The sequence below is a fragment of the Rattus rattus genome, chromosome 2 (genome assembly GCF_011064425.1).
Source record: "Rattus rattus isolate New Zealand chromosome 2, Rrattus_CSIRO_v1, whole genome shotgun sequence".
NCBI lineage: Eukaryota > Metazoa > Chordata > Mammalia > Rodentia > Muridae > Rattus > Rattus rattus.
Window position 1 is genome coordinate 46,420,240 of NC_046155.1, and position 17,285 is coordinate 46,437,524.

General features: G+C 44.2%; 1 protein-coding gene across 3 annotated transcripts in view; it reads right to left on the reverse strand.

The window, feature by feature from the left end:
- Nt5c2 (5'-nucleotidase, cytosolic II) overlaps nt 1-17,285 on the reverse strand; it is a 179,613-nt gene that overhangs the window by 61,621 nt on the left and 100,707 nt on the right. The window contains exon 1 of one of the 3 annotated variants that reach the window (XM_032892142.1): nt 12,158-12,233. The exons of 1 other annotated variant lie outside the window; for it this stretch is intronic. The gene's annotated coding sequence lies outside the window, so the exon portion shown is untranslated. Of the gene's footprint in view, nt 1-11,460; nt 11,577-12,157; nt 12,234-17,285 lie in introns of those variants that run through there. One more of the 3 variants, XM_032892143.1, reaches the window with a different exon arrangement.

Consider the following 17,285-nt stretch of genomic DNA (forward strand, 5'->3'; position numbering starts at 1 on the left):
CAGGTTGGATGTAACAAACTGCCTTCATGAATCACTGCAGATTCAGTGTCTCTCCCACTGAAGACTATCAAGGGATCAGGCCTACTGACACTCCTTCACGGAGGGAAGACTTGGGGGCTGCACAAAATCCACCATTCCTCAAGATCATATACGAGATTATGTAAAGGGTTGAGATTCCTCAGTGGCACAGATGTTTTGTTGAGTAGTTCCCACTGTACATAAAACTTTACAATGGTATGGCTGCCTGAAAGCCCCTCATGAGACCACAGAGGTCACAGGCCCTAGGGGAGGACCGACATACTATTATTTCTGCTAAATGGACACACCAAGCCAACTCCTGATGACTTATTGTTATATTCAGATTAGTGCATCTCTTAACAATCTTCATCCAGCACAATTCACGGGGGGGGGGGGACCAGAGGCAGCTCCATAGAAAAGCAACTGCTGGGAACATTTATGGACCTGGGTTCAATCCCAACACCATGAAAAATCAATTTTTTCATTGTAGTTAAGTCATGAGCACCAGCTTTTTGCCCCACCCCTTTTCTTTTTGGTGCCAGATTTAACCTTGCTATGCCATATGAAGCCCTCTCCTCTGACTTCCTTCCATTTGTCTCATTGCTTTATCCACAGATGTTTATAGCATTTGCCTCATCTTATACAATAAATTGTCAAAACCAACACTCAAAATATTTGTTATCACAGAGGCTGGTGAGATGGCTCAGTGGTGGAGAGTGAGTACAGTCCCAGCACCCACACCAGGCAGCTCACTACCACCTGCATCCACTTTAGAGGATGTGATGCTGTCTTCACCTGCACATACAACACACACACACACACACACACACACACACACACAGAAACACACAATGTTTTAAGAATCTACATACCAAAGAAATGGGGGTTGGGGATTTGGCTCAGTGGTAGAGCGCTTGCCTAGCAACCACAAGGCCCTGAGTTCGGTCCCCAGCCCCGAAAAAAAAAAAAAAGATAAAAAAAAAAAAGAAAAAAAAAGAAAAGAAACATACCAAAGAAATGGCCAACAAATTTCAAAAAGGATAAGGCTGGGAACAGTACACATATTTTTGCATATCACATTTTTTTTTTTTTTTTTTTTGAATTCTTTTTTTCGGAGCTGGGGACCGAACCCAGGGCCTTGCGCTTCCTAGGCAAGCTCTCTACCACTGAGCCAAATCCCCAACCCCGCATATCACATTTCTAAATGCCAAGAACGCCTTTGATCAGTATCTCAGTGTCTGTCTGTCTCTCTTTCTCTCTTTCAACTATAGGCCTCATGAAATTCAAATTTCAGCCCTATCCCAGTCATCATGCACAACAAACTTAGTACACAGACAGAAATACATGTACTACTCCTCCCATGTACAGGCATGGTAGTTTACACCTGTAATATCAGCACTTGGGAGGCTGAGGCAGGAAGACTGTCAAAGTTCAAGACCAGCCTTAGTCTACATAGTGAGTTAGAATACCCTAAGCTAATGTTAGTCTACACAGTGAATTAGAATACCCCAAGCTAATGTGGAAGACCCTGTTTCTAACAGACCCATCAACACACACACACACCCGCACATGTAAATGTGTGAAAAAGGTGCTAACCCTACATATTTCAAGCTTTTTATATAAGCCTAAAGACCCAAAAATACTGCCCAAATTCCTTTTAATGCTCTAAGTGAATCTGTAAAAATCTAACCCTTGGTTGGTTTACAAATGTGTTCAAATCCTGGCTTGATAAATGTCGTAATATTTTGCTAACCTCTCAACATCAGGCTTTAGAACAAAGTCCCTTGTTCTCTGGTGGAAGATGACAAAGCTGAGAAGATTCTGTCAAGTTAGAGATGCAGTTCCTGTTGCCTTGACAACCTGTTTTTCTGTTTGAAGCAACAGCCTTGTCCTGTCTCTACTCTGAAATTCTAACTAGAAATACAAACTCAGCAGGGCCTATTGGCCTGTAATCCAGCACATTAGAGGTAAAGGTAGGGAGGTAGGGAAGTCAAGGCCAACAGTAGCTTCATAACAAGTTTGAGGCCAGCCTACAATACATGAGACTTCATCTTCGAACAAGGAGAAGTAGAAGGTGCTAAAGCCAATGGCTGGCATGCAAGTGCTTGGTTTATAATGCTCGAACCTACAATGTTTTTTTTTTTTTTTAAAGATTTATTTATTTATTATATATTGAGTACACTGTAGCTGTCTTCAGATACACCAGAAGAGGGCATCGGATCCCTTTACAGATGGTTGTGAGCCACCATGTGGTTGCTGGGAATTGAACTCATGACCTCTTGAAGAGCAGTCGGGTGCTCTTAACCGCTGAGCCATCTCTCCAGCCCAACAATGTTTTAATACTTACAGCCTCTTCACAAAGCACTTTATGCTTAGAAAAATGTATAACCAATTTCTACTTTCATGCCAAAACTTTACAATTCCCATCACGTGACAAAGGTTCTCATCACATCATAAAGTTTTCCATGTCAATTTAAGTATATTAAATTTTATCAAATTTATTCTTCTACCCATAGACAGAACTATTTCAAGAATTCATTCATAAAATCTACTTGAAAAGTAAACCAGAGGCAGTAAGATAAGAAGGCTCAGTCGGTACAGTGCTTGTCTCCAAACCATGAGTACCTCTGTAGCAGAGCATGGGCCCTGAGGTTAAATCCTAGAGCCCAATGGCCAGAGGCCAACGAAAGGACCTGTTTCAAAGGATGTGGAAAGCATTTCTGAAATGACACCCCAAGCTCTCTTCTGACCTCCACAAGCTCATAATGCACAAAAATAATTATAAATTAACAAACACAAAACAAAAATAAGACTGGGAGGGGGGAGGTACACGTCAGTTAGAGTGCCTGTCTAACAAGTATAGGCCTAGGCTCAAATCCAGCACCACATAAACTGGCTGTGGTGATACACGACCATAATCCCAACACTCAGGGTGGGAACAGGTTTAGTAATTCAAGGTCATCTTCAAATGGAGTTCCCAGCTGGGTTGCATGAAACTTTTTCATAACAAGTAAGTAAGTTGTGCACAACTCAATGGTAAAACACACACTGGCCTCCCACACAAATGTGAAGTTCAGTCTCTAACACTATAAAACTAATAATAGGGGCTGGAGAGATGGCTCAGAGGTTAAGAGCACTGTCTGCTCTTCCAGAGGTCCTGAGTTCAATTCCCAGTAACCACATGGTGGCTCACAACCATCTATAATCAGGTCTGGTGCCCTCTTCTGGCCTGCAGGAATACATGTAGGCAGAAAGCTGTATGCTGGATACATAATAAATAAATAAATTTAAAAAAAAAAAAAAAAAACTAATAATAGTAAATCTGGGACTGAGAGTGTAAAGATAATGGAGTGCTTGCCTAGCATGCATAAAAACCCCATGTCCAGTCCACCATGCCAGGTGTGCTGGTAGAGCCTGTGATGTCACCACTCTGTCATAGAATTTCAGGTCATCCTCAGCTATGTACAAAGTCTGAGAATAGCTTAGCTTGTCTTGATATAATAAGCTAAGTAAAAAATAAAACAAAACTTTCCCATTCCACACTGCACATCCTGCCTGTCTCATTGTTAGCTTACAGTCTGTTTTCTATCAGATGCAATGGTGGGAAGAGAACATGAGACAAATGCTTCTTCAGCATCATGTTAAAACAGACAAAGTAGAAGAGAGCATTGCCTTTACATTCAAATCAGAAAGCATAATTTATAAAACTTTTCCAAAAATACAAAAGTAGAGAAAACACAGTCCATAGCTGGGTGGTGGTAGTGCACACCTTTAATCCCAGCAGTCAGATCTCTGTGAGTTCGAGGTCAGTATGGTCTACAAGTGCAAGTTATAAGGAAAGCCAGGGCAACCAAGAAAAAACTTAACTAAAAAAAAAAAAAAAAAAGCAAAAAAAAAAAAAAAAAAAAAAAAACCACAGTCCATAACTGTATTAACATTTCATTTATTCCAAATACATACATTTAATCTAAAATAAGGAAATTATTGAACAAGTCCAAACTGAAAATTAAACAAAATGAAGCTATACTCAAAATATATCAACTTCAAGAAAACAAGCAAAAAGTTTACAGAGTTATATCTTAAAAGTAGGGGTTGGGGATTTAGCTCAGTGGTAGAGCGCTTGCCTAGCAAGCACAAGGCCCTGAGTTCGGTCCCCAGCTCCGAAAAAAAAGAAGAAGAAGAAGAAAGAAGAAGAAGAAGAAAGAAGAAGAAGAAGAAAGAAGAAGAAGAAGAAAGAAGAAGAAGAAGAAGAAGAAGAAGAAGAAGAAGAAGAAGAAGAAGAAGAAGAAGAAGAAGAAGAAAAAAAGTAAACATGGGGGGCTGGAGAGATGGCTCAGCGGCTAAGAGCACCCCACTACTCTTCCAGAGGTCCTGAGTTCAATTCCCAGCAACCACATGGTGGCTCACAACCATCTGTAAAGAGATCCAATGCCCTCTTCTGGTGTATCTGAAGACAGCTACAATGTACTTATATATAATAAATGAATAAAAGTTTAAAAAAAAAAAAAGGAAATATGGGGGTGGGAGGGGCCCTCAGTAGAGTCTAAAGCCTTAGGTTCAATCCCAGCATACGTTCATGCACACGCACACACACAAACCCAAAGTGTACTAAAAGCAACTAATGACTAAGTCCTGGACTGGTAGCCATAACAGTGACATCACCCACAGTCCTAAGCAACCTGAAGAAGCAAAGACAGAACACAGCTGTCAGCCTGGGAAATAATACAGTGGGGCCTTGATTCAAATCAGAAAACGAAAAGCAGACCACCCCCATCCCCACGCCAAAAAGTTCCTAACCAGTACTAGAAATGAGAATTAACCATCAAGGCCATGACTAGGACAAGTGAGTTGTGAGAGTTGTTTGTTTAGTTTTCTCTGCTGAGGCTCAAAGCCAGGATCTTATGCATTCCAGGCAAGCACTCCACCACTGGGCTGTATATACATCCAGGATCTTATGCATTCCAGGCAAGCACTCCACTACTGCGCTGCATATACATCCAGCACCAAGACACTTTTAGCATTAGCTGAAAATTAGGTAATAATGTTACACTCCTCTCTAACATCTTTATGTGTGTGGATGTTCTGTTCCATCGGCATAACTAGTACCTGAAGAGATGAGAAGAGGGCATCAGATCCATTCCAACTACAGTTAAGGATAGTTGTATGCTACCACAGAGGTGCTGGGAACTGCGCCTGGGTCCTCTGGAAGAACCACTAGTACAACTAACTACTGAACCATCTCTGTAGTTCAATGTCACACTAGTTTTTAAAGTCATAGTAGTATTGTAGTTGTGTAGGGTAGTCTCCTTGTGATAGTCAAACCAAAATATTCAAGAATAAGAAATGCCTTTATATCTTATTTTTAAGTGGTTCTAAATTTAAAACAATGTATGTAGAGCCAAGCAGATGGCTTGGCAGTAAAGGCAAGGGATCTGCTGCCAAGCATGACAACCTGAATTTATCCCCAGAACCTCCATGTTGGAAGGAGAGATAGCCACACACACCCAGTAGCACACATGCACCCCCACATATACACACAAGATAAATAAAGTTTAAAAAACATAATATAAAGTAAAATGGCCAATGCTGTTTACTGGTAAATCCAGGTGAAAAATATAAAAAAGCTCATTACAACACCATGCAGTAATTTCTACAGAATTAAAATGTTTAAATGAAAAGTTGGAATAAACATGTAAAATTGATACATAAGAAAAACAACTGGAAACAAGTTATTCACAATACCATAACCTAAAGAGGCCTTAGAAACCAGTCACAGAGCTGGGTGTGAATCCCTATATTTGGGAGACAGAGGAAGGAGGACAGGAGTTCAGGACTGTCTGGGCTAACCTGGGTTCTGTAAGACCCTGTCTCAAATATAAAACAAAACAAAAATCAGTAACAGAAAATTAAGTTGCCAGGTAGAGGATCAAGAGGTGAACTGTTTAAAAGAAAAGAAGGGAGAGTGGCATAAAGGCTCTTCCTGGAACCCCAGTACATGGAAGTTAGAGACAGAAGATCATCCGGAATTGGAGGCCAGCCTAGTTAGTTAATTCCAAGCAGCCAAGAGGATCACCTCGAGTGTGAGGTAGGTTACGTTACATAGTAAATTCCAGGCTAGCCAGGGCTACCATCGAAAACCCTGTCTCAAAACAAACAAACAAACAAACAAAAAAACCCAGACCATCCAGATTACTTTGCAGAAAAAGATGTCCATCACCAAGCCTTCTGACCGGACTTCAACTTCTAGGTCCCACATGGTGAAGGGGAGAACCAATACCCACGAGTTGTCCTCTGTCCTGTGTGTACATAAAGAAATGTTCCTGTGTGGGCACGCATTTTGGTGTGTTTACACACAGTAAATAAAATGTACTTTAAAGAAGCAAAACAGGGACTGGAAAGATGGTTCAGCGATTAAAAGCACTGCTCTTCCAGAGGTCCTGAGTGTCTGAAGAAAAACAGAACAAGGTAAGGAAGGGATCAAAGAAAAAAGATGTTTATTACATTTATCTATCTTGGGTTGGGACACCCTTGTGCCACAGGATGCATATGGACATCAGAGGACAACTTGTGGAAGTTAATGCTCTCCTTCCACACATGGGGCATAGGGATCAAACTCAGGTTGTCAGGCTTACAAAGATACTTACTGCCTTTACCTGAGCCATCTCTCAGATAAACTTTAAATTGGGTCTGGTGGCAAAAGTCTGTAACCCAAGCTATTCTGGAGACTGAAAGTAGGTAGTCCAAGCTCAGGGTTGGCCTGGGCTACATGGCAATGTCTAGGTTAGGCTAGACAACTTATGAAAACCCTTATCAAAATAAAAAATTTAGAAGTAGGAAAAAAGGCTGGGGACATATCACAGAGCACTTGCCTAGCATGTACAAGGCCCTAGTACCACAAAACAACATTATATACAAGATGTTCAAGAAAACTAAAATAAGGAACTTTAAAAAACATTTATTTACCCCTAAAAGCCAACTATCAAAAACCCTAGTACCAGATATAAGCAACTTCCTTTTAAGTTGTTGGTCACAAGTCCAGGAGACCCCAAAAATAATGAAGGTATTGCCACTGCCCTTGATAGCCTCCCAAAAATCAAAGGTAAGACCCTACTGCTGAAGACAGCATATACTGCACACAGAGGACTTGGAGGGATTGGGATGGAAATGACCGGGAAGTCTCCTCCCCAAGGACCCGGTAATGCAAGCTGTCGAGAGAGAAGAGCAATCACCGTAACGTATGCCTGTGGAGCATAAGCACCACCAAACATCAAGCTATCACTAAAGATGCAGTAGTGACACTCACCTCGGTAACCAACAGCTGTCTAATTGGACTGCAGCCCGCTCGACAGCAGAGAATCCAGGCTTAGCACCATAATCCTAGCTAACTAGCTATGGGCTGGTGAAGCCATGGAACCTCGAGGAGAACTTACCACTACTGCCACCTCCCTAAATGGTCTAAGTTCTAACTACACTCTCAACACTTGTCCTTATTCTCACAGGTAACTGCAGCTCTCACTTTTTTCCCCCAGCAAACAGACACCACTGCAGAAAGCCAGAGACTGCTCAAAATGCAGAGAACAACAGACTGTGGGTGCCCAGACCCACCTGATAGGTCTACAACACAATCTCCACAGACAGATCAAGAACATTTTGAAAAAGGATAGAATTCCATGAGCCAAAGGACCATGAGTCCACTGTGAGACAGTGACCTTTATGTGACAGGAAAGCTGCACCATGAACACTCAACAAGGGCTGCCTAAACGAGACCTGAAAATATCACTAGCATCTGACATGCCAACATCAGCTGGGGAGATGTCCCAAGGCCCCACCTATATGAAGTGCTACAGGAAATTAAAGGGTGTAAGAAAGTCAGAATCAGTCTTCTCTGGAGATGAGCCCCCTGTAAGGTTGCTCAATTCCAAGTATGGCCATGTGCTCTAAACACATACAGACATGAGCAACCGTAAAGTAACTCACCAGGTTATATTTATACATGTGTATGTACATGTAATGTGACAGTAATAAGAGACTGTATTTGAGAATGAGGTGTGTGCATGGAAGGAGTAGAGGGGGGAAAGGAAGAGGAAGGTTATACAAATATGAAATTCTCAACAACAACAACAAAAACAGATTAAGTAAGTTACACTTTTTTAAGAAGTACATTTCACTATCTCACTGGCCATTTGAAATGAAAGCATGCTAACATTTAGAAATGTCTGTGTGTTTTGAAACTGGTGTCATGAGTCTCAGGCCGGCCTTGAATTCCATTTGTAACCAGCAACCTTAAGCCCCTGACCTTCCTGCTTCCACCCTGGCTGGTCTCACTTTTTAAAAACACTATTAAGTTTCAGGTGCCAGGTTTTCCAAGGAGACCCAGTCACACAGCTCTTCCACTTGGCATCCCTAATGGTTCCCAGCCAACAGACACACAAATAGTGGAATAAACAGTCCAGTAGTCTCCAAATCAACTTAATCTTTCGAATTCTGTGTTCAGCATAAAAGGGGGAAGGACTTTTGCTACATGATACTAGCTAGGGGGTTTCTGTTACTGCTATTGGGTTCTTGTTTTATTGCTAGTTATCTTCCACAAAGTTTTGCCATCAATCACGATAGAATGAAATCAAATTTCAATCAATAAAGTTATATAAAACAGGGCACGTTGGCTCTCACCTACAATCCCAGCCCTAAGAGCCTGAGGCAAGAAAACTGCAAGTTGGAGGCCAGCCTGAACTACTGAGTTCCAGAGCAGTTTCAGGTTTAGTGAGGCCGCCATCTCAAGCCCCTTTCCCCTGCCTCCTTTAAAAAAATAAATCACTTAAGCCTTGGTGGGGCAGGAGAGAAAGCTCAGTGATGAAGCATGTTTGCTGCTTTTCAGGAGAACCTGAGTTCAACTCCTAGCTCCCACATGGTGGTTCACAACCAGGTAGCTCCAGTTCCAGGAAATACAATGCCTTCTGTTGATCTTGATAGACACCAGGCACACAAGTTGTGTGCATACATGCAGACAAAACACTCAACACATGAAATATGAGTAAATATAACATAAAAAATATGTGGTGGTCAAATGACAAAATTTTAGTACTCCATAATAATTTGTTACCAACTTCATTTAACAAAATTAACATCCTTGGGTTTGAACCCAAAAATTTCAATCTACCTCCCCTCCCAAATTTTATTTTTAAGGGGGGAGGGGGGGAGGCTCGTCTCTTTATTGATTCTGCTCTAGTTCCAAAGAATCCAAGTAACATTATCTTGTAAAGAGCTTATCACGCTGTCTCCTGGCTGGAAGCACAGCTTTCACTACTCACTTGTGACTTAACATATGCCTTGTGATAGTTAGCATCTCATGTTAGTAGATGCTGTCACAAAAGCTAAAAACATCACACCAACAAACATCTACTGGGAGCATGTGTGCCAGGCACTGCCTACTACAGTGCATAAAGGCCTGTTGCAAAGCATCCAAAAATGAAAACCAGATGAAGTCCAGTAGCAGTATGTCCATAGCAATCATCCTACGTAAAAACCTACATTTCAGGTCACCTATGGTGGCTCACTTTGCAGTCCACGCCCATGAGGAGCTTATTCAGGTTAGTCTGAGACCAGCCAGGGCTACAAAATGAGACCTTATCTCAAAAAGCTAGAAAATAAAAAAATTACAACAGAAATCTCGGTAAGATTAAGTGGGGGTGGGGTGGGGGAGTGTTGGGGGTTGGGTTGTTGTTTTAATTTTTCACTCAGATTTTATTCCCCTCCCAGTCCACTCACTACCCCCGACTGTTCCACATCCCATGCCTCCTCCCCTCCCCACAGTCTCCACAAGGATGTCCGCATCCCACCCTCCCCACCAGACCTCTAAACTTCCTGAGGTAGGCAGGTTGGTTTTGGAAATAGTAAAGCAGTAAACTCCCACCCACCTCCGGCCCCCTTGTTTCAAGCCCAGGCAAGCACCGTGGTGCATGTCTATAATCCCAGGGCTTTGGAGAGCTGAGGTAGAAGGAGCCCAAATTGGAGGCCAGCCTAAACTACACAGTGCATGGGTGGGTGCTGGGCCCCAGGAAGAGGAACACAAAATGAGCAGCTTAAAAAGGCTCTATCTCAAAATAAAATTAAAGGACCAGAGTAGTTCAATGGTAGACTGCTTTGCCTAGCCTAAGTTCAGTCCCCAGTGGAGAGACCCTGTACACTTTTAAAAGGCTATTTTCAGTTTTTGTTTTGTTTGTTGTTTTGTTTTGTCCTGAACTTTCTAGGTCAGGCTTGGCTCAGACACACAGAGACTTACCTGCCCCGCCTCTCCAGTGAACCACCACAGCAAACTGAGGACCCACCGTTTACACATAAGCCAAGAAGTGTGTCACAGTACTCTGAAGGCTGAAAAACTTTTAGGGTAAACTGGGATGCACAGCGAGATGCTGTCTCAAGTGAAACCCCAAATGAGCAGCAATAGCAACATAAACATCAACTTTTTCTAAATACTGTGTTTGGGGCACTATCCTCACACAGCTGAGTCCTGTCACAGAAATGACACTCTCCTCTCAAACAGTTCCCCTATAACTTGGCTTTCTTCAGGAAGATATATGTCATCTAGTAAGGCCAGCAGGCACTCTGAGTATTCATATTAACCATTGTAAGCTTCTGGCTGACTGTACATTTTCATACAAAGGAACCTTGAAGGATATCCTATTTTACAGATTAGCTGGTTCTAAATTCCAGGTTGAGAATAATGCAACAGCCAGCAGTACTGATTTGGTTTTTGTTTTGTTCATCTTTTTGGTAAGAGTGAAGCTTAAAGCAGTTTTTCAAGACCAGGCGTGGTAGAATGAACCTATTAATACCTATGAGGGACGCTGGGAGAGAAAGATCACAAGTTCGAGGCCATCAGGGCACAGAGCCTGTTCAAGGTTCATTTTGTGATGGAAATGCTCTCCAAGTAAGCACGGAAGCTTCAATTCCGTGTATCAGTAGGCCAGCATAACCACCCTGCCACTGCCAGGCACCCCCAAAGACTTTATTTCAATTTTTTCTTTTTTTTTCCGGAGCTGGGGACCAAACCCAGGGCCTTGCGCTTGCTAGGCAAGCGCTCTACCACTGAGCTAAATCCCTAACCCCTTCAATTTTTAACTAGCTGCTTTGTTGAACGTTCACTCCAAGCCCTGATGTCTGCACTTAGTTGGCTACGTGAAAGACTTGAAGCCTTTCTGTACTCACTACATCTACGATAAATGGCACTGTTTAACATCCTCCCCCTTCACATGACTGCCAAAGAAATTTGCATCCCTTAAGAAAAATTAATAGTGTGTGGTCATTATGAAACGATATGCGGGCGGGCACGAGCAGAGATGTGTCGAAGAACACGTAACGGTGTTGAGTGACTAGTCATTTCAGAGTGCTCTATTAGAGCACAGCCCTCTACTACCGAGACTGTGAAACAAATCCGACACCAACCTTCATCTACTGCTTTTAAAGGCTGCGGCCGGGCGAAGCCAACCGCTCAAAATGCTGTTCCTGTAACAGGCCCCACTTCTGCATCTCACCCTGCTGGGCTTCTGGGGCCCCAGAGGGAGAAAAAAAAAAAGGCGAGGGACAAACCGCCTCCAAACGTCTTTAGTGGAGACTTGCAATTGATGTGAGCTTTCCAGGAAGTACCGCGCACCACAAAACTGGCTCGTGGGCCATTCCCCGGGCAGATCCAAACCCTGCCAGGCTCGCAGCCCATGAGGGCTCCCGTCTCACGAGAACTGAGGCCAGGATGCCTGCCGAGAGAGACCAAAGGAACTGAGCGCGTCGCCCGCCCGCCAGCCCGCCCGCCCACTCTGCGAGAAAGGCGGGGTCCCAGCGAGCGGACGCTGGGAAACAATGGCGCGAGCGTGACGTGGGCCGGGGGCGTCGCCGCCGCGAGGGGAAGGGGCTGCGGCGGTTCGGGGGCGCCCGGGCCAGGGGCATGCGCCACCCCGGGGCGCTGAGGCCGCCGGCGCGCGGGCAGATCGGAGCCGGAGTACAGGGCCCTGAGGAAAGAGACGCCCGGGCGGGCGGCGGGGACCTCAGGGTCGCGCGCTCGGCCGTGCATCCTCCTCAGCCTCCTCGCTCGCCGCCCGCCCGCTCCAAGACCCCTCCCGCCTGCCGCGGGTGCCGCCGCACTCACCGGCCCCACCGCACGGCAGCAATCCTAGGGCGCAACTGCCGCAGCCGCCTCGGCGCGCGCCCTCCCCGCCCCCGCCGCCCCGGCACCGCCCCCAGCTCGCGCCCGGCCAGGGACCGGCGCTCTGTTCCTTACCCGGGCTCCGCCGCAAAAGCGGGCCGCGACGATGCTCCCTGGAGAATGGACCCGCCTCAGCCCTCACAGGGCTCCGGGAACTTCCTACCACAGAACTCCCGGGGCTGCTAAACTCCGAGGGTGATGCACGTTAACAACCAATCCATTTGCTTGGATAACCACCTCTTTGGCGTTTTGCCTGATCCCCTCAGCGCACTGCTGGCTACCCCGCCCCTACTTTGGATGACCCCGCCTACTCTGCGGGAGTCTGAGTCTAGTAGAGATAAACCAACCTGAGGGTCACCCTTTTAACTCAACTCTGTGGTAAGCCATAGGGACTGGCTTTGGGGCTTATCGAATGAGTTCAAATCCTAGTTTCACTGCTTATCGAGTGAGTCAACCAAGGAACCTGACTACACACAGTTGACTCATCGGAGATAATATTGATAGAATGAAACAATATAGACTCCAGGTTTAGTTCTGGATCATAGCAAACAATAAATAGCAGTAGTTGTACAGACAGACATCTTTTACCGCGCCCACTGTGTCCAGAACATTGCATTCCTTAACCTGGATAGCTCTGGAGTACTATCCCAAAGACCAAATTCTAGTCTGGGAAAACAAACTGATCTACTGGTTCTTTGACCTGTGCATTGCCCAAGATCTTCCCTGAGTTGGGGATACTCGATCCCTCACATTGTTTTTCCCTCTGTCCGAATTCTGAGGATCTTTGTCTTTCTCCTCAGGCATATGGCTGATTTGATTATGATTTTCTTTAGGCAGTATCATCCAAGACTAAGCCAAGTTTTTGTAGTACCACCATAATCAAACAGGACTACGGCTTCCATTTTTAACAGAGCCTTGCATTTGTGCAGTAAAGTTTTTGGTGCACACTGAGTATGGTGGCTTGCCGGAAGTCCTAGCTTCTGGAGATGCTAGGACTAAGGCAAGAGGATTACTTGAGCTCAGAACTTGAAGTTAACCTAAGCAACATAATGAAAGAAAAGGGGAAGAGGAAGTTAAGGAAGGAGAGGGAAAAAACAAAAGAGGAAGGAGAAGAAAAATGAGAGGAAAAAAAAAAGTTCTTGGCAGACATACTATTGACTTATTAAACTTGCAGTCAACCTGAACCGCAGGGTATTTTTAAAAACACGCGGGCTCTGCTAACAGCTTTTTACCTACCCCCACCCCCCACCCCAAGAGCCTTTCACCCTGGCGAGGTCAGCAGAGGCTAGGTCCCCTATTAGGCTTTTCAAAATGGGAAAACAGTACATGAAGCAGTTTGTGGTCAGCTCAACATCACCTTTAAGCCAAGTATGTTTTTATAATGCCTGGGTGTGTAGGCCTAGAGACCTTAAAGCTTACCTTGAACCCCTCTCTGGAGGCAGAGGCAGGTGGATCTCTGAATTCAAGGCCAGCCTGGTATACAGAGCAAGTTCTAGGCCAGCCACGCCTACAGAGTAAGACCCTGTCTCAAAATAAGTAAATAAATGCCAAGATCTGTGACTACAGACTGGCACGGGGCTGTCTACACATGTCGTGTGATCACAACAGGAAAAAAGGCAAGTGTACAGAGAGACTACAGAGAAGTATGTAACCGCCAGGTATGTTAACAATGGTTTGCTTTCAGTGGGTATTTTTTATTTTTATTTTTATTGTTCCTTTTTCCATTTGTTTTAATCTCTGTAGAACATGCTAGTTTCAAACTCATGGGAATCCTCCTGCCTCAGATACAATTAAAAGCATGAGTCACTGTGCCTAGCTTTTCTTTTTTTTTCTTTTTTTTCTTTTTTTCTTTTCTTTTTTTCGGAGCTGGGGACCGAACCCAGGGCCTTGCGCTTGCTAGGCAAGCGCTCTACCGCTGAGCTAAATCCCCAACCCCGTGCCTAGCTTTTCTTTATACTTCTTCACAGATTTTCCTACATTGTGCTACTTTTATAATTGAGAAATTTAAGAGGTTGGGGCGCTGGCCCAAGAAGGAATGGGCTTGCCCTAAAGCATCTAGATCTGAGTTCCACCCTCCAGCATCCACATGAGGTCAGCATGGTTCTGTGAGCCTAGACCAAGAGGTGAATGCATGAGGATCCCTGGCTCCTGCCAGCCAGGCTAACCAATCAGTTAGCCCCATTCAGGGAAAGACCCTAACGCAAAATATTTGGTAGAAGGGGTTAAACAGATGATGGCTCAGCAGTTAAAAGCACTGACTGATCTTCCAGTTACTGACTTCACGTCCAGTTTCAGGGGATGTGACCCTCCCTTCTGGCCTCTACTGTCCTTGAATCCACGATACAAACTTCAAGTGTCATATATACAGGCAAAACACACACACATTTAAGAAAAAAAATTTTTTTTAGTTGATGGAGGGTCTGGAGAGATGGCTCACCAGTTAAGAGCACTTGCTGGTCTTCCAGTGGACAAAGATTCAGTTCCCAGCACCCACATGGCAGCTAACAGATGTCTGTAAGTCTAGATCCAGGGACTCTGACATTCTTCTGGCCCCACTGGGCACCCAACACACACACACACACACACACACACAGAGATTTGCAATACCCACACACTTACATGGGCACAGACAGGTGTGCATACTCACATTTACACAGGTCCGCACACCTATACATTTATATGCACACAAGGTTACATACACTTAAACACACATATTTAGTTCTATACATAACCACTTAAATACTTTGTGTAAGAGTATATATATATATACTCTTTTTGAGACAGGGTCTCTCTGTGTAACCCTGACTATCCTAGAACTCACTCTGTAGACCAGGCTAGTCTTTAGAGATTCACCTGCCTCTGCCTCCCGAGTGCTTAAAGGCCACCACCCAACTAAAATATATTTTATATTAAAAGTATATGAAATGTAGTTCCCGGAAAGATGGCTCACTGGTTAAGAGCACGGGATGCTCTTCCAGAGGACCCAGGTTTGAATCCCAGCACCAACATGACTGGTCACAATCATCTCTAGTTCCAGGAAATCCAATGTCCTCTTTTCCTAGGACACTAAGCACACATGTAGTGCACAGATCTAAATACAGGCAAAATATCCATACACAAAATGATCTTGATCTATATGTACTAACATAAATAATATATATGTACACTACACACACATATATGTCAGCACAGACACACACATACAGACACACACAGAGAGATATATACACACACACAGACACAGACACACACAGACACACATACACATACACAGACACACACACATACATAAACACACACATACACACGTCTTTTGAGAGAGAATGTCACATAACCCAGGCTGGCCTTAAATTCCGATGTAGTAAACCTTGAACTTCTGCCAAGCTAAGCTGATGCTATCAGAGGAGTAGTGAGACCAAGGACTCACCAGGGGCTCATTTACTATCTCTCATCTGACATTAGTTGAAGAATTTAGACACTGTTTCGTCTAAAAAGCCATTCCACTGTGGTCTTAGATGTCCTAGCACCAAACTTACTTCTGAAATACTCGCATGGCTGTCCTATCTCTTCTTCCTTCTTAGTTGGGGTTTCTATTGCTGTGAACAGACACCAATGACCATGGCAACTCTTATAAAGGACAACATTTAATTGGAGCTGGCTTACAGTTCAGAGGTTCAGTCCATAATCACCATGGCAGAAAGCATGGTGGCTTGCAGGCAGACAGGGTGATGGAGAAAGAGCCAAGAATTCTACAGGTAGATCCACAGGCAGCAAGCAGGAAGAAAAAGTGGCATTGGGCCTGGCCTGAGCATTTGGAACTCCAAAGACTACTCCCTGTGACACACTTCCACCAATAAGGCTGTACCTACTCTAACAAGGTCACACCTCCCAAACCTTCCCAAGTAATGCCACTCCCTAGGAGTCTATGGGACCATTTTCATTCAAACCATCACTGCATCTAATCAATACTTCTTTAATACAACGTTCTATAAGCCTTGGTTCTTCCAAACTGTGAGCAGATTCACAGCTCAGTTGGCAATCTTTCTGGTTCTTGGAAGAAACTTTCTTCACAAATGTGTGGTGTACTGACCTTGTGCCTCACTTGACTGACACTGATGTGAGAGTCTGCCTTCATGGAATTTGCTGACAATCTGGAAGATGCAGCTCTGTTGGTAGAGTACTTGGCCAGCACGCATGAACCCTGGCATCGTATACGACTGGGAAGAACCAGCGTGCTGCCAAGCCTGACAACCTGAGTTCAATTCCTGGGACTCAAACGGTGGAAGGAGAGAACCAATTCCACAAAGTTGTCATTACACCTCCACGTGCATGCAGATGATTAACTGCTGAGTGTGATCCCAGGGCTCCGGAGGGAGGCCAGGAGTTCAAAGCCCTGGTCAACTACAAATTGAATGTAAAAGTAGTCAATCATCTCTGATACAACACAACAAAAGTGGCAAAAAAAAAAAAAAAAAAAAAAAAAAAAAGTCCGGAAGAAGCTAAACGGATGCCCCATTGATGACGGCACCCAGCTTTCAGTACCATGGAGAAGAACACAGAGAATGAAACAAGAATGGTAGGACTCAGACCCACAGTTTAAATGTTACCCACCGGACAATTATCTCAGAGTTATGAAAAGTAATTCAATGGAACCAGGTAAAAACCCATTGGAAACGTCTACTGGAGATTCACACCATAAGAGACAATCTACAACTGCTAGCAAGATCATTTTTTAGACCAGAAGAAGGCATCTGATCCCATTACAGATGGTTGTGAACCACCATGTGGTTGCTGGGAACTGAACTCTGGACTTCTAGAAAGCAGTCAGTTCTCTTAACCACTGAGCCATCTCTCCAGCCCCCCACACACCCTTTCTAGCCTTCACTAAATACCCTTTTATGTGAGTGTCCTGGGTTAGCCTTAATTGTCCTGGGTTTTAATTAACAACACGGCATAGCTACTATCATATAAAGTCTTAGCTGGGGATAGCATTGTAGGATGATGTCATTATGCAGCAAGGCAGGTCCAGAATAAGGTGAAGCCTATCATTGGATGAGAATGGGAAGGGTAG